Below are 25543 nucleotides of genomic sequence, written 5' to 3' on the forward strand. Positions count from 1 at the left end.
GTTCCCTTCAGTCCTTGCTAGGACGTTTAGATTCCTGTTTCTAATTGCTGCCTTTGCCACTGCTCAGGGACACACCCTCCTGCCAGCACAGGTGTCTGCATGCAAGCACTTTCCAGAACTGCTTCTGGTAATTTATAGTTGTCTAAAAATTAGGAAAATCATAGCTGGGGGGAGGAACCCAAACAGTGTACATCGTGTATTTGATGAGTGTGTGTAGCTAATTCTCACTTTTGACATGTAAATATTTCTTTCCAAACTCAGTAGGGTGGTGAATGACCGGCACTGCAAGGTTTTGTAGTATGGAGTGAACGAGTCATGAGCCGATGAGGAGGAATGTGGGAACAGGTTACGCCTTGCTGTGGCTGTGGAGAGCCCTTAAAACATTGAATCGCATGTTTGTTAAAGCTCTGTGTGTGTGTGCGTGCATGTGTGCATAGGCAGAACTATGTTCCGCAGTACACATGTTAAGGCCAGAGAACAACCTGCGGGAGTCAGTTCTCTCCTTCTGGCCTGCAGGGCAGGGCATTGAACTCAGGTTGTAAGGCTTGGGAACTAGTGCGTTTACTCTCGGAACTGTCACACCAGCCCAAGACTGTCTTCTATCAGATGGTGCAGAGTGGGACAAAATGAAAATCGAGTAGATGTGTTACCGCATTGATAGGCTAGCTTTGCTCATTAAAAACTCTACAATCTCTGGAAAATTTAGGGGCTGCTTGTAATCTGTGCTATTGTAAACAGAAGAGAGAGAAAAGTTGGTGATAGCTCTGTCCACAGTTTGAGATGGTTGGTCATTGTGTTAGTACCCTTCTCTTCCTATGACAAAACACCCTAGCAAAGCTACTTAACCAATAAATATTTAGAAGCCTGACAGAGGGTCACTTTACCGAAACCATGGTAGGAAGTCCTCCTCTGGGGCCCCCTTATGAGCTTTAAACTGGGTTTACAGCCCCGGGCTTGAGTTCTTTTCCAAGGAGCAGGCCTCAAATGCAGAAAGCAGTCAGCCACCCCCACAACAGCATGGCCCTGTGGGGCCCGTGGGTCCACAGCTACTTAGACTGCTGAAGGCTTTTCTGGTGCCCTGTATGCTAGCCAGCAGGGAAGGAGATTCGACTTCCGGCTCGATCTCCTCTTGATTTCTGGTGTCTTTAGCGACAGAACCTTATCATCTAGTTCTGATAAACACTCAAGAAGAACAGTGGTAGCCTGTGTTGTCTCGAGAGCCTCTGGGGTCTCCACACCAACAGCGGTGGGAGGTATCCTGTATCTGGCGCTGGATTTTCCTTTGACCATCCATGGATTCTGGGATTGACCTCATTTACCTTTATAGGGTAACTCCATTCAAAATTAGATTCTAGAGCAGCATGTCTCTCACATCTTAGCATGGGCCAACCCTTCCCTTTACTTCTCCTGCTCCCTTATTCCCCATGTAAACCTTACTATCCCAGTATTCTTTCCCTCCAGTTTGAGTTCACAGGCGTTCTATTGATGCACCTTTCAGGCCTTCCACCCCTGTGGCCTTTTTCTACTCTTGGCCTCTTATAGACATCCAAGATAAAAAGGAGAATAATCTGAAAACTATGGCCATCCCCCAATATCTTTAATGGTGGAGTAGTTTATTTGGGCTCATGGTTTGAGGGGTTACAGTCCACTGGGACAGAGGCAGCGTTGGATGGGTCTATGGAGCAGGAATGTGTGGCACTGCTTGTTCATAAGTCAGCTGATGAAGGAGTGGAGAAGGGGCATTCTGGGACTCACCTGTTGGTCTGCTTTTCCCTCTTTATTTGTTCTGGGCCCTCAGCCCACAGTATGAAGCTGCCCACACTCAGGGTGGGTCTTTGCTCCTCAGTTAATCCTGTGTGGAAATGCTCCCACAGATACACCCAAAGGTGTGCTTCACCACTTCATTAGATATGTCTTGATCTAATCAATGACCAAATGAGAAAAATCAAAACAAACAAAAGCAAAAAACAATCCCAAACCCCAAACAAACAAACAAACAAACAAACCACCTAAATGATAATATTCCATCCCTGGCCTCACAAAATATCATTTCTGTCTCTTTAAGTGTGCCCCAAATCTTAGCAACCCTGAGACTGTTCAGAAGTCCAAAATCCAAAGACTTGTGCCATTCCAGGCAATCTTTTCACTGTGAGCCCACAGGACTTTATAGGTGGCCCATTGTAATGACTCCACGCACAGCCCTCCACCCTCCATGGGTCCCCTTCTTGTCTGCTTGTCTACACAATGACTCAGAAGGATGACTTTAATGATTTAGTGCGGGCTTGGGTAAAGGTCTTCCGTCACTGTAGTCTCCCTCATTTCTTCCTCACAGCAGCTGGGACACTGGAGCAGAAGTGCTGTGGAAATACTGAGTATGTGCTCTAGAGTAGGACTGTGTAACAAGACATCGACAGAGATATGTTCTGCCTCAGGTACACCTGAGTACTGGGCTGCATTTCTTACAAAAAGAGAGAGAGAGAGAGAGAACTCCTTCCCCACCCCCCTTTTTGAGGTAGAGGACCCAAATACAAACAATAGGTTAGATATTTCCATGGTTAAGAAGGATGAGGGAAGTTCTTAATGAGTGTTTTGGATCTCACCAAGTCAAGACTGAACTCTGCTGAATGGAACAGATGTGGCAGATACCGTCATAGGATGCGTTCCCACCAAAGTTCTCTGAGAAACACATTGCTATCTGTGGATCGTCCATAAGACATTGACAGCCTCCAAACTCCCGAGGCGTCGGTTGAATTAGGAGAGGTGTTTTTCTATGGGGAACATTTGATGATGATTGGAAATATTGTTTTATTTCACAGTGAGAGAAGACGCTGTTAGTATTGAGAGTGTAGAATTCATGGAAAGCGCAGGACATCCTATAATGAAGAAGACAGGTTCCTTCTCACTGAAAAGAATGATGAGACTCAAAATATCAGTACTGTCTAGGCTGGGAAATGTTACTGTAAGATGAAGAGGTTGTTAGCCAGTTTGGGCCACCATAAAAAAAAATACCAAAGATTGGGAGCTTATTATCAGCAAAAGCTTGGTTTCTTGTAGGTCTGGGAAGTTTAGGATTAAGGTGGTAGAATTAGGTTGGTCTGGCATGCTTTCTGGTTCATCACAGGTTCTCTTCTGACAGGGTAGAAGAGGCGAATGCATGACTTTGGTCCTACTTCATTAGGCTGCCAGTCACATTTGTTAAGACCCATCCTTGACCTAAACTCCCCTAGCTTCCTACGTAATAACTCCAGCACTTTAGGAATTAGGATTTCAGCACAGCCTCTTGGCACACCATATGGACCACAGCATGATGCAGGGAGCATCCAATCTTGTCTCCTAGATCTTGAAGATAAAGATAAAAGGTGGTAACGTTTGGCTGGAGAGGGAACTAACCAAAGAGAATGGACATTTCAATCTAGGGCCCCTCAGGCTGCTTCCTAAAGGAAAGGGAAGGAAAGGCATGTTGACACCTGAGCCAGTCTCCTCTGCCTCCACAGCCTGTGGTTTGCACTCACTCGGCATGTGCTCTGCTGTCTCACAAGAGGTTTCATTTGCAGTGACTATTTGCAGAGAACCCAAACTGAAGTTTGAAAAATATAAAACAAATTTGTGAGTGACAAATACTTTTAGAAAGGTTTTTCAACAAAGAGGAAGAATCACATCTCAATTGCCTACGATTTTTGAATAAAAAAAATATTAACTTTTGAAAAAAATGATGCAAGTGTGAGACTATAAAAAGAGTCTCAAGTACAATGTGTTTTTAGTAAGTTTGTGGAGGGGAATTACCCTTTATTTTAGAATTAATGTGTGTCTATGATACTATAAAGAATCATAGATTTATGTGATAGCAGAGATATATTTTATTGTGGTGAATTACCAATAGATCTAGGGTTGCTTCCAAACTCTTATGATTAGCATCTACATCATCTCAAATATTTTTCAGTGAGCTCATTTTTAAATGGAATATTACATCTCTCTCTCTCTCTCTCTCTCTCTTTCACACACACACACACACACACACACACACACACACGTATTAACACCATCACTGTATAGGAGAATTGAACTGTGGGGAAAGCAGCCAATGGGTAGAAAGACTGGAGTCCTTCCCCAGTAGGCTACATGTAATGAACAGAGCCTTAGCAAGAAAAGCTCGGCCCGTAAGAACTCAGGGGGACGCTGATGCTAAGTGAATAAACTGAAAAGATTTGAACTCGCATGGCTTAGGGGTGTTAGGGCTTCTTCCAAGCTTCAGGGGCCCACTACTTCCCTTCAGTGTGGCTTTTTATCCTTCTTAATGCACCATGTTGGGGGCTGGAGAGATGGCTCGGTGATTAAGAGCACTTGCTTGTCTCTCAGAGAACCAGGGTTCAGTGCCTAGCCATATACAGGATCTCATTGTGATGTATATAATTGTTCTTTATTCCCATTCATTCCCTCCCTGTCCCCGTCCCTGTTCTTCCCTTCCTTACTACCTCTTGCTGGTCCCTTTCTCTGCAATTGCCCCACTCCCCCTTTTGTTTTCAGGTCACATGCATTTTGTTACTCTCTCTCTCTCTCTCTCCTCCATTTAAACCTACTCCTTGTTTCCTGGTACACTTTCTATTATCTTGTCTACATGCATATAAATTTAATTCTTGGTTCTGCATGACAGAACACTCGCAGTGTTTGTCTTACTGAATTTGGATTACTTTGCTTAACGCAACGATCTCCAGTTTTCACTCATTTTCCTGAAAATGCCACAATTTAATTTTCCACAGCTTAATAAAATTCCATTGTCTATGCACATGGAATTTTATCTAGTTGTCTCTGTAAGCAGGGAAGGCCAAGGTCAAAGTGGTAATGTTTGTTGTCTGGTAAAGACTAGTTCGCTCTAGGATGGAGCCTAGCATCTTGCTTCTCCTGGGGAGAAAGGTGTGTGTCAAGGCTGGTTCCACTTTCAGATAATTGTGAATAATAAATACAGATGAACAGGTGTCCCTATAGCATGCTTAGATTCCTTTGGGAGTGTTCTGAGGAATGACAAAGCTAGATTATATGGTGATGAGGCAGGATGGAAAGGCAGGGAATGGTTGGGGGACTTGAGAAGAGAGAGAAGCCCCTCCCCAACAGAGAACCAAGAATTCCTGCTCATCACCAACTCTTCGAGGCTTCACTCCCTTCCCACATGCAAACCTGCAATTTTCTTGGAATCTCACAGGCAACCCCATTCACCAGGGAAGGGCAGGAGCTGAACTCCTGGGCAGCTCCTCTGGCTCTGTCCTTATCAGATGGTATTTCTATGCAAGTCCTCCTTAGAGCCACCTCACCTCCCTTATCAAATTACAGAGAAAGGGCTACACAAAAGAGAGTCCTTAGCAGCCTTCTAAGACAGGGCCTGACAGCTGTGAAAATGATCCTTAGGGCTAATGCTACAACCCTTAATTGCTTACTGTCCTTTGAGAAGCTGGTGCCCATGCCTGGTAGGTCCTGTTTTCCCTTGGGAGGCAGGCGTCCCTGCTGAGATAGGTTCCTGTTGTATAGGCCAGGAAGACCTCAGTCTTGCGCAGTCTTCCTGCCTCAGCCTCTCAAATGCTAGAATTACGTGCAGGTGCCAACGCTTACAACCCATCAAGTCTCCAATTTGAACAAGAAATCTACTGTTGCCAAGTGTTCTGTGTTTTTTTTCCCCCCTTCATTTGATTCCATGGTTCCATAATTCTGTCTTATCTAGTATTGATACTGTAATCTTTAAAAACTGATTCTCTTTGCATTGTATGGTGTAAGTTCTCAGCCTCTTTTTCAATTTCTCATAATCAGTTTTGAGATATATCTCTTTTATTTTGGCATGAAATTAAATTTTGCTTCAAGAGACAATATGAAAAATCTGTTTTTAACTGTGTAAGCTAAACAAATTTATTTATTTTTTTATGTAACAGATACATTTGGCTTGAATTATGTTATTTCCGCGTTTTGTTTTTTTCTTTTTAGGACAGCCTTTCCTTTCATAATTTGTTTGGTGTTTGTAGTCCTGTAATTTATAAAGGTCTACATTTTGTATTTCTGTAATTACAACATTCCATGGCCTTCTACGCGTTTAGGCTTATGACAGTCCCCAGGTATGAGTTAGAATTTAATTAGCATCCGTGCTTGTCCGTCAGCAACTGATACACAGGATAATTTCTTCACAGTCCCTAAGGCAGGGAAGCTCACGTGAGTTCCTCTTTCCAATAAGGCAGCATGGAACCAGTCTCCTTTCTCTGCCTCCCCCCACCCCTTTTTCTCTCTCTCACTGTGACTTGTCTGTTTAATTGGCCTGTTGAGGATAGATGGCCGAGCCTGGCTATTTGGAGTTTCCAGGGTCAGGGCTCCGAGCCTAACAATCTTTGTAACTCTGGCCTGGTGGCTTCTGAACACTGAACTTATGCCCTCAGCTCTTGGCTATTAGAGAGAGGATGCTCAAGCCATGGCAGTGTGGTCCTGTATCCTAGAATCTCCTCTTTGTTTCATCTGCTGCTCAGCCTTAGCCAGGAAAATCCTGGTGTGATCCCTTCTCTGCACTTTCCTCGTTTCCATCTTAGTGATAGTATTTGCTTTATTGTCCCATTCTTGGAATGGCTGATCTCCTGCAGGTCCTCATTCAAAGAGATACTTAATTTAGCATTGACTGTGAGTCCTGGTAAAAGGCTGGACCACAGTTTTGAACTTTGGCTTCATTTGTTGGACACCAGCCTTTTTCTGTTGGTAAGGATAGTAACAGTATTTTACCTATATCCTTTTATTAGTCATATTTTTTAAATTAAATGTACTTATTTATTCATTTTACATCCCAATCTCAGCTCCCTCCCTTCTCTCCTTCCAGTCGGTCCTACCCTCCCACCCTCTTTCCCCTTCCCTGCCTTCTCTTCAGAAGAGGGGAGCCCCTGAACCCCCTTCCCTCCAATGAAGTCACATCAGGACTAAGTGCATCCTCTTCCATCGAAGCCAGACAAGGCAGCCCAGCTAGGGGAAAGTGATCCAAAAGCAGGCAACAGAGCCCATGTCAGAGACGACCGCACTCTACTTGCTAGGGGACCCACATAAAGATCAAGCTGCCCATCTGCTACGTATGTTTTGGGGGCCTAGGTCCAGTCCATGCATGCTCTTTGGTTGGTGGTTCAGTCTCTGTGGGCCCCATGGGCCCAGGTTAGTTGACTCTGTTGCTCTTCTTATATAGTTTTTGCCACCTCCAGCTTGTTCTAGCCTACCTGACCCCCAGTTCTTCCACAAGACTCTCCAAGCTCCGCCTTATATTTGACTGTAGGTCTCAGCATCTATTTTGATCCACTGCTGGGTAGAGCCTCTCAAAGGGGAGTTATGCTAGGCTCCTGTCTACAAGCATAGCAGAGTATTGTTAATCGTGTCAGGGGTTGTCTCTCTCCTATGGGCTGCGTCTCAGGTTGGGCCTGTCATTGGATGGCCATTCCCTCAATCTCTGCTCCATCTTTATCCCTGCACATCCTGTAGGCAGGGTACATTTTGGGTCAAAGGTTTTCTGTGTGGGTTGATGTCCTCCTTCTTCCACTAGAAGTCCTGCCTGGCTGTGAGGTGGCCATGTTAATCAGTCTCCATATCCTGTGCTGCTAGAAGTCTCAGCTGGAATTGCCCCCATATCCTCCCAGGAGCCTACAGTTCCTTTCCCATCTGGCAATCTTAAAAAATTAAATAAAGTCCTGTCACCTTTCCGTCACACAAATCAAATGGGGCCCAGGAGGACTTCTCTCTACCAGCCTTGTTGAACCCTTTCTGGTCCTGATGGTGACAGAGAAGAGATGGGAGAGGAGGGAGAAGGGAGGATGTGGTGGTGGGTGTGAAGAAGGAATGAAGAGGTGAGGTGTGGGGAGAGGCGTGGGGGTAGAGTCAGCTCTTCCAGGAAGAGTACCTCTCCCCCTCGCCCTACTTCAGGAACAGATTTCTCATTTAAAGTGGTGTTTTCATCTCCCTCCTGGTCTCTTCTCAACTTTCTGTGTATGGCTTCTGCCTTGCCTCTGCTTCTTTTGGAAGCTTTTGTTTGCACTTCGGAGTCTCCAGATTACACGACTTCTGGTCTTATTGAAAATGGAACTAAGACATCCCATCCCTTCTCAATCGTGCTTTTGTGAGATTTGTGGAGGTATTTACATTGGAGGTCTGATTCAACTTTAGAATTTAGTAAGTACAGCACCTTCAGGAGCACAGGCCAAGGGCAAAGGGAGAAACCCATGGCAAATTTTGAGGTACCTTTTCACCTCCATCCTTATGTGCAGTTGTAAGAATGAGGAAATAGGAGAAACTTTATGCAATCCTCACCTTTAGTTCTTTCTTTCTTTAAACTTTTTATTGGCCCTTTGTGAATTTCACATCATGCATCCTAATCTCACTCATCTCCCCCTGCCCTCGTACCTCCCCCAACAGAGGGGAAAAAAAAGTCTTGTTGTGGAAGCTGTAGTGTGTCCCGGTGTGTCCCACCGTGTGCTCTTATACTTCTTTGCTTGCAAATGTTCATTGCAAAGACTTGGTCTGGTACGAGACCTCTGGCTTCTTACCCTCTTGATGCTGAAACCTCACCAGGACTCTACTCAGATACACTGTTGTTGCCCTGTATCATAGAGATCCTGTCGTTTTGGATCTGTAGGACCAGCCTCTTCATGCTCTCCAGCAGCTCATGGATGGTGTTGATGTTGGGGTGGGCCAGTTCAAAGCCCTGGATCTGGGCCTGGGTAGTATCTGAGCTGCTCGTCCTGTCGCCTCTACCACTCTCATGCCCTTGGGGCCGGCTCACCTGAAACCCCCACATCCAGGGCCAGCGCTACTGTGCTCACTGGTAGGGTGCAGGGCCCGCTCCCCGAGTTCTGCACCAGGTGAGGGACAGGGCCAGCTCTCATGCTCTGATGACCCTGGAGCCAGCTCTCCTGCCCAGGTGAGGTGCAGGGCCTGCTTTCCTGCTCACATGGCACCGTACAGCAGACAAGTGTCAAGACCAGCTCTCCCATGCTCACACCCTCAGGGCTGGCTCGCCCACCCCCACCATCAGGGTCAGTTCTACTGTGCTTGTTTCGGCAAGGTGCAGGGCCTGCCCTTGATAGTGTGACAGCACAGCAGCTGGTGAGGGACAAGGCCAGCTCTCTAGCTCTCATGCCCCCAGGGCCAGCTCTTCTATGATACCCAGGTGAGAGGTGTGGCTAGTTCCGCACAGTCCTCAGACATCAGTATGTCCCAGGCGGCAGCCCAGACCAGGGATGTCTACCTGGCCTTTGGAGATAACAGATCCCTGCTGCTTCAGGGCTACAGACCCAGACGCGCCCTCCCCCACCAGTAGCTGCACAGGCTAGAACCCCACGTGGTCCCAGCTGGTATCATGAACTACTCACACCTGGCTGTTCCTCACTACCCTCAAGTCTCCAGCTCTGCCTGTCTTCATTGTGCCCACATCCTTCTGTTTCTGTTTCTCTCCCATTTTCCTACCACTTACTTGCTCTTCTTCGTGGGTCTCTGAAATGTCTGGGGTCATTTCAGGAGTGGTCTCAGGAGTGCTATACCCTGATTGTACAGTATGGCGCAGGACAGGGCTTATCTCGGGCATGGCTTGCCTCCCTCCCACAGGCCTGTGCAGCCCCCAAATGATAGTCATTTCAGGCTAGCTCCCTGTCTTGGCCCCATGGCACTGGCTTGGTGGTCATCTCCGTCTCCGAATGGCCCTAAGCGAGGACCGTCTGCCTTGGGCTCATTCCCACCCGGTGTCCTCAGCCCCAGGCAGGTTTTTCTAGACTCTGACTTGCTCCCCTGTAGTATGTGTTTATGTTTGGAGGTGTGTGTGTGTGTGTGTGTGTGTGTGTGTGTGTGTGTAGGCATGTTAGTAGAGACAAAAGGTTGACATCAGGTTATCTTCCTCAGTCACTGTCCACCTTTTGTTTTGAGGCAGGGTCTCTCAGGGAAGCAGGAGCTCACTGATTCAGCTAGACTGATTCAGCTAGACTGACAAGCCAACAAGGCCTGGGATCTAGCTGTCCACCAGGCCCCAGCTCTCTCATGACAGGCGTGCCCACTGCACCTGCTCTTGGCTTTTAGAGTGGAGATGAAGCTCACCTCCTCCTGCTGGCGGGGGCTGGAGGGTGATTGCTCTCCCCACTGAGCCATCTCTCCAGCTCCTGTTGCATGACATTTGTGTATTTGGTTTTCCTCATTGTCCCACCATTTTAGTGCCCCCCGCCCCCATTTGTACAGAGCTGTAATTCCAGGATGCTGGGGACTAGCTGAGAGCTAGCTTGGCTTGTTTTCCAAACCAAAAGTTAGTGGGTGTTTCAGAGCATGGCTGCGCGTAAGGGAGAGCAACCCTTAATTTTGAACAGTCTCTAAAGCATGTACATTCCCCGAGACCTGATATTTTCACACGTGTGACATTATACCACCACTGTCTCCACCTCTGAATGTCAAGGACAGAGATATCTGTGTATTCCTTTTATTACTGCCTCCCAGAATCACTTAGCTGCTTAGCAACACTCCACTACATTTGCTGAGGTTTTTATCTGTCACGTTGAAAAGCAGAAGTGGTTGGGGGACTGGCTGAGCCTGATAGGAATGAATGCAAAAAAGATTTTCTTTAAAAAAGGCGGGGGCGGGGGGGGAGGAGGCACCTTAGAGTATATTAAATTCTAGGCTGACGGTGACACAGTGATGAATAAGTCACTTGCCTCACAGTCAATTGAAAGGCTGTATGGCTAGCATTTATTAAACACCTGTTATGTGGCAAATACCACACTAGACATGTTGTTTATTTCCTCACAGAAGCTCCATTGCACTGACACTACGGCCCTGCTTTGTAGAGGGCTTGTCTAGGTGAAGAGAGGACTGGAGCCCAGATGTGAACACCCCCTTCAAGGGGGCCCCTCTTTCTCCTGTACCACGTCAGCCACCGGCCACAACAGGACGGATACAGTTCTGTGACATGCAAACCATGAGCTGGAGTGGATGTGAAAGGCAGCCTCGGGCTTCCCCACTTGAGGACCCATATTTGAGCGCCAGCTGAACCCGAGCCGTAAGCGTATGGTGCTATTTGATGTCCTGTCTGGGTCTGGAAGCTGGGAAGTGTGCTGGGAGGGACGCAGGGCTTGAGCCGTGGGTTTGGGGCTTGGGAGGAGTGCTTGATTGTCATGAAGTTAAAAAAAAATAACATTATTGCGAATGTGCTATTTTCATTCAAAGAATGTGAATACTGCCTGCTCTGCTGTCTACTCTCTCCGTGTGTGTGTGTGTGTGTGTGTGTGTGTGTGTGTGTGTACTCACAAGTGCACCTGCGTGCAGAGGTTGACATCAGAGGTCTTCCTTAATCATCCTCCCCTTCTTTCCCGTCTCACTTCTTGCTACAGTGTTTCCCACTGAACCTGGAGCTTGCCATCACTTTACTCGGGGATCTTCCTGTCTCTGCCTTCCCAGCACATGGAGGATGTTCTCACCTCACTACTTCCCAGAGGCTGGCTTTCGTGTATCTGTGGGCAATGGGGTGCCTTCTGGCCACTCGGTTGGAGAATTCAGCACCGTGCCTCAGCACCTCTATTCTTGCTTCTTGACCTTTTGCTTTATGTTGAGTCAGGGGTTTCCTTGGGACTCAAGCTAGCTTCCAGCCCAGATGACCTGCCTCAGCCGTGGGGCACTGAGATTACAGGCACAGACCACCCTTCCTGCACACTTGAGGCCGCTGCCTTCCTTTGTTCCTCAGTACAGGCCATGGGAAGTAAAACTCGGCAGCACGCTGTTCTCCGTCACTGGGAGGTAATATGGCTTCGTAATTAAACAGTTTAGTAACACTGACATTTCTGTATTTGCACTAGAATTATCCTGATATTACCGGGGACTGGAGACTGCTACCACCTGCTAGGAGCATACGCATATGTTTGAGCAAAGGTTAATGAGTCTATTCAGAAAAATGATTCAGGTGAGGGCTGAGGAGCATCTGGGTGCATCTCAATGGAACAGAGCTGAAGATTTTGAGAGGAACTAACCCAATTTGGAACAAAACAACTGGAAAGACTAGTCAAAGTTTTGAAAGTCTCTTATTTTTAGGACTGGAGTGGAAGTGTGCTTTGATTAGTTCTTGTAGTGGCTCCCCGTCCCTGTCCCTCTCTCCCTTCCTTCCTCCTCCTCTTCCTCCCTTTCTCTCTCTCTCTCTCTCTCTCTCTCTCTCTCTCTCTCTCTCTCTCTCTCCCCTTACTTTGTAATACATGCTAGCCTCAAGTTCTCAATCTTTTGGCTTTAGTCTTCCAGCTTAGTGGGATTATTGGTGTGCATCGCCAGACCTAAGTGCTATTTCAGTCTTAAGTATGAGGCACACTCCCTGTGGTCTGAACCCCCCAGGGTTTCTGTTTATTGTATTCACTGATGTTGTGCCGTGTGCATGCTCCCACTGAGCGGCACTCCCTGCCCCTCACGCATTAATTCTCTGTTGAAAAATGAGGAACAACTATCCTGGTATCTTAATGTTCAGTATGTTTGCCCAACCTAGCATTGTACATTAACCTGAGCTACTGTTTAGCAAGGGTACCATGCTTTATTTATTGAGCACAGATAGAGGCTGATGAGTTTGAGATCAGTTGACTTGCCTATCAATTCTCCTTTCTCTCAACTTCTTGCTTTAAATGCAATGATTTAAAGGCCAAGATTTTGAGAGCCTTCTAAATGTTGTTTTAGAATATGTTTCTGGTGAGGGTTTGTCTTCTCTGATTCACAAAGAGTAGAAACCCCACCAAAAACATGACACTGACTCACATCAGCATGATGGTTGACCTATTGGAGCCCTTTCAACCTTCCAAAAAAAGTGCTGAAACTCATCTTCCTCTTACTCAAGTTGGCCAAGGGCTTATTAGTTTAAAAATAGGCATCTTTTATTCCCCACCTGTCAGGGCCTTTCTCCCTTCCCTCAGCATTCACTGACGTTTTCTGATTGACACCCTTCACAGTACCAAATGCGAACAGAGACTATAGAGCATTTAGAATGTTCCATTTTATTGACAGACATTGAGACTTTGTCAGGGACAATTGCCTAGCAACCTGTATGGCACCACTTTGGAGGAAAGGAGGGAAGAAAAGGGTAGAATTATATATAGATAAAAGGTAAGCATATGTGGAAAGGCCAGCCATCACTAAGTGGGGAGTATTTTATTTCAGGTAGGTCTTTAAGCTGGCAATGTTGTGTTTAAAATCCATACAAATTATTTTTTTTTCCTTGGGTTGTTCGATTACTGAAGTGTTAAGATAAAGGTGTTTTTTTTTTTTTTTTTTTTCCCAAAATGTACAAATGTACTTGGCTGTGGGTTAAGTGCAAAGGAATTTATTAGCATGTAGAGCAGAAATTCTAAATGTACCAATTTGAACGGGCCACCAACAATAAAATTACCTGTTTATCTTTTAATAACCCCAGGAGAAAAATCTCTTCTGATTCTGTCTAATTAAAATTCCCAAATTTCTTCTCATTAGACTGCCTAGGTCACATGTTGTGACCAAATGACAAGAAGCCACTAAAGGGGGGAGGCGGTTGTTTTGGCTCACAGTTTAAGGGGACACAGCCCATCATGGTGAGAAAGACTTGGCAGTGGAGTGTATGGCATCTGGTTACAGTTCATCTGTATCCAGGAAGCAGAGGGCAGACAGGAAGTGAGGCAGTGAGGCGGGGCACTGAGACCTCCACACTCCCCTCTGGCTTACTTTAGTGAAGCTCCACCCCCTCAAGGTTGTATTGTCTTTCGTAATAGAGACACTAGCTAGGAGCCAAGTTCACACAGCTGCACCAACGGAGACACTTCATGTTCAACAGCTATACAAAGGGCGTCGGGGTTTCCCACGCTTGGCTCAGCTAATCTGCATAGCTGTTCCGGCCTGACCAGTGTAGAGAAGTGAGTGTCTTCATAGTCCAGAGTGACCTTGCTCTCCTAGTCTGCCATTTGCAACTGTGAGTCTATTGTTAAGAATTTTGTGGCTGAAGGTGTTTTGGCACCGCTGGAGTGTGCTGTTGACCTCTCTGCTGTATGTCGTTGTCATATTGTTTGATTTGCCTGATCCAAGGTTCGTGCCTGTTCTCTGTATTAGTGTTTTCTAGAGAAACAGAATACAGAACCAATATCTATCTATTGTCTATCATATCTATCTATCTATCTATCTATCTATCTATCTATCTATCTATCATCTGTCTACCAATCTTCTATCATCTGTCTATCGTCTATCTATCTATCTCTATCTATCTATCTATCTATCTATCTATCTATCTATCTATCTATCTATCATCTTTCTATCTGACTCTACTTTTGACATTTTTCATTCAGTAGTTACATATAGTTACTAGCCTAGGCCAAGCCCAGGACACCGTTCCTCTTCCACACTGGGCTTGGCTTAGTGCTGCCTGAACCGCCCAGCGATGCCAATGCAGAGCTACGGTGCTGTATGGCACTCATGGAACCCGCTCACTTTCATTATCTTGTTGTTCTCTAAGATCACATCTGCTGTGGCTGAGACTGCTGTTTTCCTTTTGCAAATGAAAAGACAGTGAGCATCGTCCACCGTGATCAGCTAGCTAATAGGGCTTATCTGTTCACATGAGGGGAAGGCGGAACATGAAGTATGTACCTGGACCAGGCAGTCATCAGGTGACTAATCTGTGTTTCACGGGGATGGGGCCTCCTCAGTGCCACACTGGCTGAGATGGATGAGGAGCCCTAAGGCTTCCACTCCACCCTGCTTAAAACCCTGATGCTCCTTCCTTAGCGGTTTCATCCTTATCATAGCTGCACACACAGCATTTCCGTTACATACCAGTGGTGCTAATGTGACAAACCACAGTTCCAGCCCAGATCTCAGATCCTGGAGACAAAAGCCTCCTTCCCCTCTCTGGCCCTCAGTTCCCTTTATTTGGAAATTGAAGGGGCCGGACCAGGAGCCGTCAAAGTCCTTTTTATTCTCTGAGCTCAGATTTTGTGACTTTTGCCATCAGTCAAAGTGGAACTTGTTAATTTTGTGAAAACCAACTAAACGACTACCTCAGAAGTTATTAATTCTGCACAGCAACCTCCTCTTAGTGAGTTGTCAGCTGGCGAACGCCAAGCCAGTCATAAAATGCCAGCTCGGCTAGTGTGGGATGGAGCTAACTGCGAGATTTGCTGGGCAATTTTGGTGTGAAGGCAATCATGTCTCTGGAGTGAGAAAGGTCAGCGCCCTGTGGCTGCCAAGGGGACAAGAAGGGGCCTGCCACCCACTGAACACAAATCAGTCTAAAACACAAGCGCCCTTTGCTGTTGCTGCCTAGTGGCTCTGAATGTCAAATGATATTATTTTGGGAGACCGTTAAGCTCCCTTCTCGGCTCGCAGCAGGGTATAAATCCCCTCATCTCGTTTGATTAATCCTAGAGACTATAGAATATGTTACAAGGTGCAGAAAACACGACTGCAACAGGAAAATCAGTAGCATTAACGAGCATGGAAGTTCTTTGAAAGCCTGAGGGTTTTTTCCGCCGCCCCCGATTCCGTATTGCACAAAAATGGGAGGAACCCCATCGAGCCTAGTGAATGAGCCTTTTATATGAAGCATCATTAGTGAGTAGATATATATATATGTAAAAAATGTAGGGCAGATGTCCTCTGACCTCCACACGTGTGTCACAGAGAGACACAAATTATTCTTTCCCCCTCTACAATTCATATCTGATTGTGTGCATGTTTATACACACACACACACACACACACACACACACCTGCCTGCATCTGGCAGGAGAGACGGTAATATCAATAATGATTACTCTAGCTGCCGAGATTACAAATGAGTTTTTAATTCCTTGGGTTCTTTCTATCTGACACATATTGTATTATAATGAGAAAAAGCTCTGGAAATGATGTTATTTTAAAATGTATTTTCCTTGTTCATGAGGAAGGCAATTCTTTTCCTTAGGGAGGTGGCTGAGAATGCTTTCTCTTCCTCCTCCTCTTCTTCTTCCTGTTCTAACATGGAAGAACTTGAAATGTCCCTTGAAACAGATTAACAGAGCCCTGCCTGGGACTCGTACCACATCTTCCTTTTCAAGCCCTGGAAGCCACCGTGGTGACAAGCAGGAAGAGATGCGATAATAAAGAGGAAGAGAGCCACTCCATGCTGGATTTCATTCCCAGCTTAATTAAATCCAAGAAACACACCTGACCTCCAGCTTTGAGGAGCCGGCTCAAAAGCCAGGTGCCCTCATCAGCTTGGGCTCACCCCGCAGTGATTGTGGGAAAGGGGCCCAGAAGAGGGCGGAGGGAGGCAGAAGCCAGTCGAGATGAAACGGGAGGCAGGAAGTAATATCACAGAGAAAGCTGTTTTATCCAGGGGGTGAGATCCGTTTGCCCTTCTGCTTAAGAGGTGATCAGGAGGCTCACCTGCAAAGGTGATGAACAGAAATTCCTCTCGGGCCCCTTGGCCCCTGCCACCTACCCTCCTCCTGCAAGCTGCAGCCCATCCCTGTCCCCACCGATGTGGGAAACTGGGTACAAAAGGCACTTGGTTAGCACGAGTCTCCACTGGGCCATCAGCGTGTGCTGCTGGAAGATTTTTTGTGCATTACACACTTGATGTCCTCTCTGCTCCCTCAGCAAGAATGCTGCCATTTGGTACTGATACCTGTGGTCCCTTTGTTCTCTCCAGAGGCCAGTGATTCCCTCCATGTGTAGATAAGGAGGGTAAGGTCCAGGTCCTTTTCCCACTGAACCCAACTGGAACAGCACCACGTGTCACTTCCCTTCCACACCCACTTAGGACACATTCCAGGGCTTTATAGGTGAGCAAAACAGCAGAGAACTGTCTTAGGTGCGGAAAGCTGGGTGGCAGAGGAGGGGTGGTGGTGGGATTTGTTCATAGGAAGGTGTCAGTAGAGAAAACTTACAGGAAGGGGGTGAAGGAGAGACGGAGGATGGGGCAAGCAGGAATACAGTCCTAGGAGACTGCGCAGTGGCCTGGTCAGTAGGGGATTCCAGAGCCTAAGCCATAGCAGGGAGTATGGCTCTGGCCAAGGCCCGGTAGGCCTGTCAGTGGCTGGCTGTGGACCGTCCCTAGGGGTAGGACATACACCCTTAGGGCAGAGGTCTTGTTACTTGAGTTAGGGTCAAAGCCTGAATCTAACGGACTAGACTCAGCCCCAGTCCTGAATGGGCCAATGAAACAGACAAATAGAGTGAAAAGCAGAGAGAGAGAGTTGCTCCCTGTGGCCATGTGGAGAAGGGGAGCAAAGATGTCCATGTTTCCCTACCCCATATTCATCTACAGGGTCCTGAAATAGGTTTTAACAGGAGGCAAGAGGCATAGATGAGCAGTCAGGGTCAAGGTGTGGCCCCGCCCATCATCATCATCTCAGCTTCAGTGTGTCCCGTTAGGATGGTTAGGATGGTCTGACAAGCTGTCAGAACTGTGAAATCTCCTGGAGACAAGTTCCCACTCTGGCTGGTCATAAGTGTCAGCCTTTACCTTTCCCAGTGTGAGAATTTTTTTTAATGAAATTTCAATTTCTCGGGGAGCAATTTCAGCAGTTTGATAGCCAAGTGGGGGGACAACACACTCTTTAGAATATCTTTATTTCTGCCAGGAAGGCTACCGTTTCTGTCAGTCAAAGGCAATTGTCTGAAAGAGGGAGCCGTTGAGAGCTCGTGATAGCTAATACGTGAGGGTGGAGGGAGAGATATGCCAGCTGGCTTGGGGGCTTTGGCAGCACATCACCAGCCTCCGTTAATTCACACTCAATTTATACCACCCCCCTCTGGGAGGTCAGGAGGACCCAGGTAGACCCTTTGCACTCCCCAGTGCTGTTGCAAATGTCCATGAAACATGCTTATAGGCAGTTATGCTCACCATGGTGTGTAAAATGGGGTTAGTGATAATGTGGGGGGGATTCATGAAAAAGAGAGTCCCCGTGCTGATCTGGCACCTGCTTTTCTAGCCTGTTTTCTTTGTTGTCTGTTTCAAAGGAGGTATGAGTGTGTGTGTGAAAGAGAGAAAGGGAGAGAGAGAGAATGTTAAGAGTTTAATTTCTCATGCTGAATTATCACGATGTTTTTTTTGTTTGTTTAAAGATTTATCTATTTTTAGCTTACCTGTTTGACTGTTTTGCCCACATGTATGTACATATTCTGTGAATGCACAGCGCCTCAGAGTGTCAGGTCCTTTGGAACTGGAGTTATGAACAGTGTGACTTTCCACGTGGGTGCTGGGAACCAAACCCAAGTTCTCTGTAATAGCGAAGTGCTTTTAACCACTAAACCACCTCTTCCGTCTCTCTCTCTCTCTCTCTCTCTCTCTCTCTCTCTCTCTCTCTTTCTCTCTCTCTCTCTCTCTCGCTCTCTCAGGGCACTGGGTTTTAATTGTGAATAAAGTTTCCCAAAAGAAGCAGTGCATTCACTGAACCTTCTGCAAGGCTGATTAATGGATTAGAACCTCAGTGGTTGTGGGGAGGTTGGAATGTTGCAGGGATATAGCCTACTTAAAATTCATCCTGGGCCATGTTGAGCTCTCTAAATGGCCGTTTAAAAGTTTTATCATTGCAATTGCAGCCCAGGCTTGCCGTGAAAGTCGGACGTGGTCTAGGCCCACCCTGCCCTATACTACTACTTGGCTTTCCTGTCAAGATGCCTGAGGAAGTCCACCATGGAGAGGAAGAGGGAGAGACCTTTGCCTTTTAGGCAGAAATCTCTCAGCTCATGCCCCTTGTCATCAATACTATCTATTCAAAAGGGATTTTTTTTTTCTTCTGGAGTTGACCTCTAATGCTTCTGATGCCTTGGACAAGATTTGTTATGAGAGCCTGACAGACCCTTGCAAGTCGGACAGTGGCTGAAAATTGACATCATCTCCAACCCCATCATCAGGAGCGCCCGCTGACTTTGGTGGACACAGGCATTGGCAGGGCCAAGGCTGACCTCATAAATAACTTGGGAACCATTGCTAAGTCTGGTGCGAAAGCATTCATGGAGGCTCTCCAGGTTGGTGCAGACATCTCTGTGACTGGGCAAGTTTGGGGTTAGATTCTATTTGGCCTGTGTAGTGGCAGAGAGGGTGGTTGCGATCACAGAGCAAAATGATGACGAGCAGTATGCCTGGGCTCTTTCAGTTCATGCAGACCGTGGTGAGCCCATTGGCCAGGGCACCAGGGTGATCCTTCAGCTCAAAGAAGAGCACATAGAATACTTAGAAGAGAGCAGGGTCAAGGAAGTTGTGAAGAAACACTCAGAGTTCATAGGCTATTCCAGGCTATTCCTATCACCCTCTATTTGGAGAAAGACGAGAGGGGATCAGTGATGATGATGCAGAGGAAGAGAAAGGTGAGAAAGAGGAGGAAGATAAGGATGAGGAAGAGCAACTTAAGATTGAAGATGTGGTATCATATGCAGAAAATGACAGTGGCAAAGATAAGGAAAAAAAAAACAAAAAGAAGATGAAGGAGAAATACAATTGATCAGGAAGAGTTGAATAAGACAAAGCCAGTTTGGACCAGAAACCCTGATGACATCACTCAAGAGGAATATGGTGGAGTCTATAAGAGCCTTCAAATGACTGGGAAGAACAGTTGGCAGTCAAGCACTTCTCTGTAGAAGGTCAGTTGGGAGTTCAGGGCACTGCTTTTCATTCCTGGCTCTTGCTCATGTCTAGAAGAATCTCTTCTATCCTGTCCTTGTGCCTTAAGGCAAGAAAATCCCCTTCCACAGAATAGCAGGGTTGAGTATTGTGTATTGTGGTTTTTTTTTTTTTTCATTTGGACTTTATGCCTACAAAACCACTAATTCTAAGATTAGTGGTCATTAAACATCCATCTGTCATTTCAGGACTATACTATATTGCAGAAGAAAATATGGTTTTGGTGGTACCCAAGGTTTTGAATTTTAAGTGCAGTGATGGCAGCAACAATGATAGCCATCTTTCATTTGACCATCAGAGTAGTCAGGATACCAGAAGGTAACATTTAGATGGAACAGAAGTTAGAGTCTAGATGTGCCTATCCAAGCCTTGGCATTTCTTGTCCTGCTCAACTGTTGGGTTTGTGTGCAAGAAGACACCACCACTTTTTTGTTACTCTCGTCATTTAATCCTCAAGAATAGTCTGCAAGGCAGACCCACAGCTAACCTCAGGACAGGCTGTGAAGTGCTTCTCCTTGCTTTGGGTGTTGCTTCTTCAAACCGCTTTCCCAAGGAGTTCCTTTCTCCACCCGGAGGTCAGACAAGGCCCTTTGGCTGCTGGGCAGCTTACTTGGCTTTCCATCACTCAGTGATTGCTATTTGCTTGAGCAGACTCATTTGTATGGGTACCTTTTGCTGCTCCCGGCCTTAACAAAGCCAAGTCCTTGTCATTTCAAATGCAGTATCTACTGTGTTTGCTCTCTCTGCATCCATTGCCTGATCTGCGGCTTTGTCCCTAAATCACTGGCAAAATACCACAAAGACACAATACGTGCCAACTGCTGTGTTTAGCATAGCAGTCATTCCCGTGGAGCTCATATGACTAGGGAGATGAATAGACAAAGCAGGGAGCTGTGCTGAAGGCCATAAACATGATGGAGAGTGCACAATGGAAGGCCAGCTAACCCTAGGGGTCCAAGAAAAGTTTCTATCCGAGAAGGCTTAACAATGATTGAGGGTACATCACTGAGCAAACAGTGCCTTCCTCCCCCCACTGCAATCTGCCGCCATCTTCCTCGGCCTTCAAGGACCAGGCTGCATTTTATCTCATCTGTGTGCATTATCTTGACCTTAAGTTGTGATGAATTACCCTCCCTTGACTTTTGAGGTTTTTTTTTTTTTTGTCTTCAGAAGGGCTGACATTATGTTCAGAAAATAAGAATATATACGTTTTTGTTTTTTTTTGTGTTTTTTTTTTTTTTTAAATATGAGTTTCTTGAGGTCAGAAATCTTGTCTGATACCATGTGTAACAGCTCTGTATTGCACAGGGTGCTTTTTCTACAAGAGGCTACCAAGCACATCTGCCCGTACTTCTTGAATTTGGAAATCTTTTCCTGGCATCATCCCTCAGTCGTACAGTTATGGGTGGACACGAATCCTGTATCCATGATTTATGACCAGCTAGGGAGATGCCATGATGGTGGCTTGACTTGCTGTCTCCAGTTCAAAGGGCAGCGTGGAGTGTTGCTGGCCTGGCTTTGCTGCTAAAGCAAGAAGATGGGCAGTTTCACAGGGGCCGCGCAGGGGAAGGGTGTTCTTGCAGAGTGAGGGAGCTTGGAGTGTCCTTGCTGGTAAATTTGGGCTTTTGTAAAACAGGATCAAGATGCTGCCTGGCCGAAGGTATCAGGTCAAAAGGATAATAGAGTTTAGTCCCTCTAAAGACAGAGTGTTTCAGGCCCAGTGGTGGCTCAGAGGCAATGCTGGGAGGCAGAGCTGCTCAGAGTTCCCTGCTGACACTGAGGCAGCACAGTCTGCCTTCACCATGGGCTCAGAATTCAGTGCCTCAGGGCACAGGAGAGAAAAAGGGAAATCAGCCTTCCTTCCTCTTTGCTTCCCGACTCGGAGGCAATCTGAGGTACCTGAGATGCTATAATTAGGGCCTGGGATTACAGTTCCAATTGCACAGAGGCTTCCCATTTCATTTTACCAGGACATACTTCCCTTACAATGCCTGACACCTGCTCGAGCAGCCAAATAATTGTTTTGACATTGTGACAGTTGTAGAAAGTATATTTTAGAATTTTCTGAGACCTGCCAATGGGGTAATTAGAGTCTAATTCTCATTTGCCAGGGCTATGAGCTTTCCCGGCCAAATGAACTCGGCAGTGGTATGCCACACTGGTTTGCTTGGTTCTCATTGGCTAGCAGGGAATTTAGTTCTCTATAATTATTCCATTCTTTGTTGATGGTTGATTTTGACTTTTAATGATAATATTCACCATGTGTTATGAGGTACTTTGGATTTCTTTTCGTGATACTCACGATACTTGAAAACGACTTTCATTTCGTTTAACCCTATGGTTATTCAAGACTTCAGTGTCCTTGCAGGGGACGCTGTGGGTGGGCCATGGCTGTGGGGTGAGCGGCATGTGGGCGTTCGTACTTATGCCCTGGGAGAAGGGAATATGGGGGGAAGGAAAGCCTGAGGCATAGGGTCCAAGGAGGAGATGGAAAGCACACCCGGGATGTTCCGGCGGTCAGCGCGGGACCTGGCCGGCAGCGGTGTACTGTTTGGGGGTCGGATTTTGCAGGGGCCTCGGGGATGCTGAGTGTAGAGGTTCTGCGGCTTCCTTCTCACCCTCTGAGGCTCCACTGCTGAGCTTGGGAGCCGAGTCCGGCCGGCAGACAGTCTGCTATATCCCTGCCTTTCGTCAAGCGCTCCAGAGAGTTCATCCCTGCCGCTTTGTGAATGAGAAGCCCAAGGCCCGGATTAGGGGAGTGGCCTGTCCTCAGAGACGCAGCTCAAAGGTGTTCACTAGAAGTAAAATTCACTGTCTTGTGTTGCCCAGGTAACACGTATGCACACGCACACATACATGCGCACTGTTCATTGCCCACCTCATTGCTGTGAGGCAGAGTCTCTCATGAACCGGAAGCTTACCATTTTGGCTGGGTTGGCAGGCTAGTGAGCTTAAGGAATCTACCTGTTGGCCCCACCCCCACCCCATGTGAGGGTGTCCACGCCTCGCTTTTTATGCTGGTGCCGGGGACTTGAACTCAGGTCCTCACACTTGCACAAAGAAGCGCTTTTACCCACTGTGCCATCTCCCCAGCTCTTGGAAACAAGTATCCCTTAAAGGAGGGGCCAGGGCCATGCAACCCTGTGTCCCATGCAGCAGCAAGCTGTGCTAGTCAACCTGCCTCCTTCTCCTTAAGTTATAGGTGCCACAATGTTCCCTTTTCCTTGATGTTAGGGTTGTTCTTACAGCGTAGTCAGGTGAAGGGCATGGAGCCTCTCCTCTGGGGTGGGGCAGCGTGGCAATCCTGTTCCAAGGAGCCTGGCTGGATTAGGAAAGCCTGGCCTGTAGGCTGCATGCACCATCTTGGTAGGGCGCTGCTGCCAGGAGGGCGGGCTGGGCTTCCACGGGAATGACCCGGCCCTCTGTGCTCACGTTCGTGAGGGTGAGCCTCGCTCACTTTCCCATTCTGCGAACTTGGCATGTACTTTGTGGTAAGACCGGGTTGCCTTATGGAGCTGGCTGGCCTGGGATGTAACATGTAGATCGGTCTGACTTTGAACTTGCTCCCTCTCCCAACATGTCTGGGCATCGGGGGCCACCAAATGCAGCAAGGCTTCTTCTAATCTCTTTCTTGTTGTTTCCAAGTTCTGAGGTTCTCACGGTCAACAGGCTCCTCTCGAAGGCTCAGGGCAGTGAGTGAGCAGTCAGGGTCCTCCTAAACACGCACTTATCCTGTTCCTGTGCCTGAGAGTCCAGGGTTCAAAACTTCGTCTTTGGAGGCATTCTCCACGTCTTGTTTTCAGTGCAAGTATGGATTTGTTAGTGCTTTTACTTCCTTGTAACAATCACTGGCATTGTGCCTGGGCTGTTAATGGAGTATTGGGGGAGAAAACTAAGTCCTCCAACTTGAACTTCTATGTTCTGAATAATAGACTGGAAATAGTGGGGCCTGAGATTTTCCTACAAGTCAGCATTGAAGACAGGCTCTAATTGAGATAAGAAGGGGAGATTATCCGTAGACTAGTTGCTTGTAGTAAGCACGCTGTTTTTTACCTAGAGTATAATGATATTTCTGTCTACAGGGTTACCGGAGGCTCTGGGAGTCAGCTGTCACTCACCCTAGACCATCACATAGCAAAGAGATTTCACCATGCCTTCCGCTGTTAGGGCTCTGCTGGTCCACTTGGACATGGCTCATCTATCCCAAAAGGCACAGAGAAGTAGAAAGACTTAAATAACTTCGTTTATGTCATGGGTTCTTTTTATAGAAACAGTCCTGTACAAATAATTAACTGCATTTCACACACAATTTCTGCAAAGAAAGTGCTTGGTAAAGACACAAACAAGTTATTTTGAGCATCATGTTCAATGTAGACTCATAAAGTGAATCCTTCTCACTTGCTTTAGGGTCACGCTTGTGGGAACTAGATTGCGTGTCCGTCTGTCTGTGTCCTCCCACCTGAGCATTCCTATGCTGAAGCACAGACTGTACTGAGAGGTAGACATTCACAGAGGTACAGGTTATGTGATGTCATTAGAGGCAGCATCCTTTCAAGAAGTGGAACAGGAGAGCAAGGGGGGACACAATAAGATGGTCCCCTGCAGGAGAGAGAGGGAGGCCTCAGGAGATGGAAGCCTGTGCATGGCTCAGTCTTGAATTCTAGCCTTCAGAATTAGAGAAAATTAATGTGCATTGTTTAAACTAATATATAATCACTCTAAATATAATGGTTATATATATTGTGATTTTTTTTTAAATGCGAAATCTGTTTCAATCAAATGTGGTTTTTGCAATTGTTTCTGACCTTTAGAAATGTCCAAGATTCAGTACTTTGGCAAATCTGCTTTAATTATTTTTATGCTGGTCATGAGCTGAGCTTTGCAGAGAGAAAGAGAGACTGGGTGTGGAGAGCTGTCACATTTCCATCTTTGGGCTGCGAGCTCATTGGGTTCAGAAGAGCCAGACGCCCATCTTTCTCCTGATGAACTGCTTCTTACTGGGTGGTGGTTTTCAATAATATGGATCTGCTCATTCACGGCTGCATAGAGCGGGCATACATCACTACATGTCTGGCTTAAGGTCTGAGCAAAAGCTGGGCATGGGGGATGCTACTTTAGTTGAATGACAAGTTCAGATTTTCTCCAAGAGGTGAATTGATGGCTGAGCCTGTGCTTCCCACTTTTCAAGAGAGCATGGTGCTCAGTCTCTTTGTGGGTGTTTGCCATGCTTCCTTCCTTCTTTGACCTTTGACCTGCTTCCGTATGTTATGATTAGACACCCGATCAAAGCAACTTAAAGAAGGAAGGATTTGTTTTGGCTCAGGACTGGGAGGGTGCAGTCCGTCGGGATGGAAAGGAGTGTGAGGTGGGCTGGTCACATTGTATGCACCGTGCCAGAAAGCCGAGAGAGGTTAATGCCAGCGCTCCCCGGGTTCGTTCCTTTTACATTTCATTCTGTCCATGATCCCAGCCCGTGGTAGAATGCCAACATTCGGGATGGTTCTTCCTCCTCAGCTACAATTCTCTGAGAACTCTTTCAAAGCCACGCCCCAGACTGCGTCTCCTGAGTGACTCTAGATCTGATCAGCCGACTGTGAAGAAGAACCATCACTCACTGGCTGGGTGCTGATGACAGGTCCAACCCATGCTGTATGTGACCTCACAAGTTACGCATCCACTGTGTCACTGAGGATAATCATGGCTCCTGTTGAACACATAACAAAATGCTCAGTCTTAGTGAGCCCATGTTCACCGATGACAAGGGGAGCCTGGAGGTGCCCTTTCCACTGAGGAGCGGCTGAACTTTCCGCCCCTGCTCAGCTCTCTTCCACCGATCTCCGAAGCACAGCTACCTCTCCTTCTCTCATCTCATATCTTGCGTTATAATGATGTAATTATCTGTCTCCTTCGATGATA

At 46.8% G+C, this 25543-nt stretch overlaps 1 long non-coding RNA gene and 1 pseudogene across 1 annotated transcript in view; both read left to right on the forward strand.

Annotated features, from left to right (window-relative positions):
* Positions 1–25543, forward strand: part of LOC132654645 (uncharacterized) — a 336065-nt gene that overhangs the window by 10434 nt on the left and 300088 nt on the right. The window lies entirely within an intron of this gene.
* Positions 18611–19448, forward strand: LOC110547913 (heat shock protein HSP 90-beta-like; annotated as a pseudogene).

Source organism: Meriones unguiculatus, chromosome 6 (assembly GCF_030254825.1).
Source record: "Meriones unguiculatus strain TT.TT164.6M chromosome 6, Bangor_MerUng_6.1, whole genome shotgun sequence".
Classification (NCBI taxonomy): domain Eukaryota; kingdom Metazoa; phylum Chordata; class Mammalia; order Rodentia; family Muridae; genus Meriones; species Meriones unguiculatus.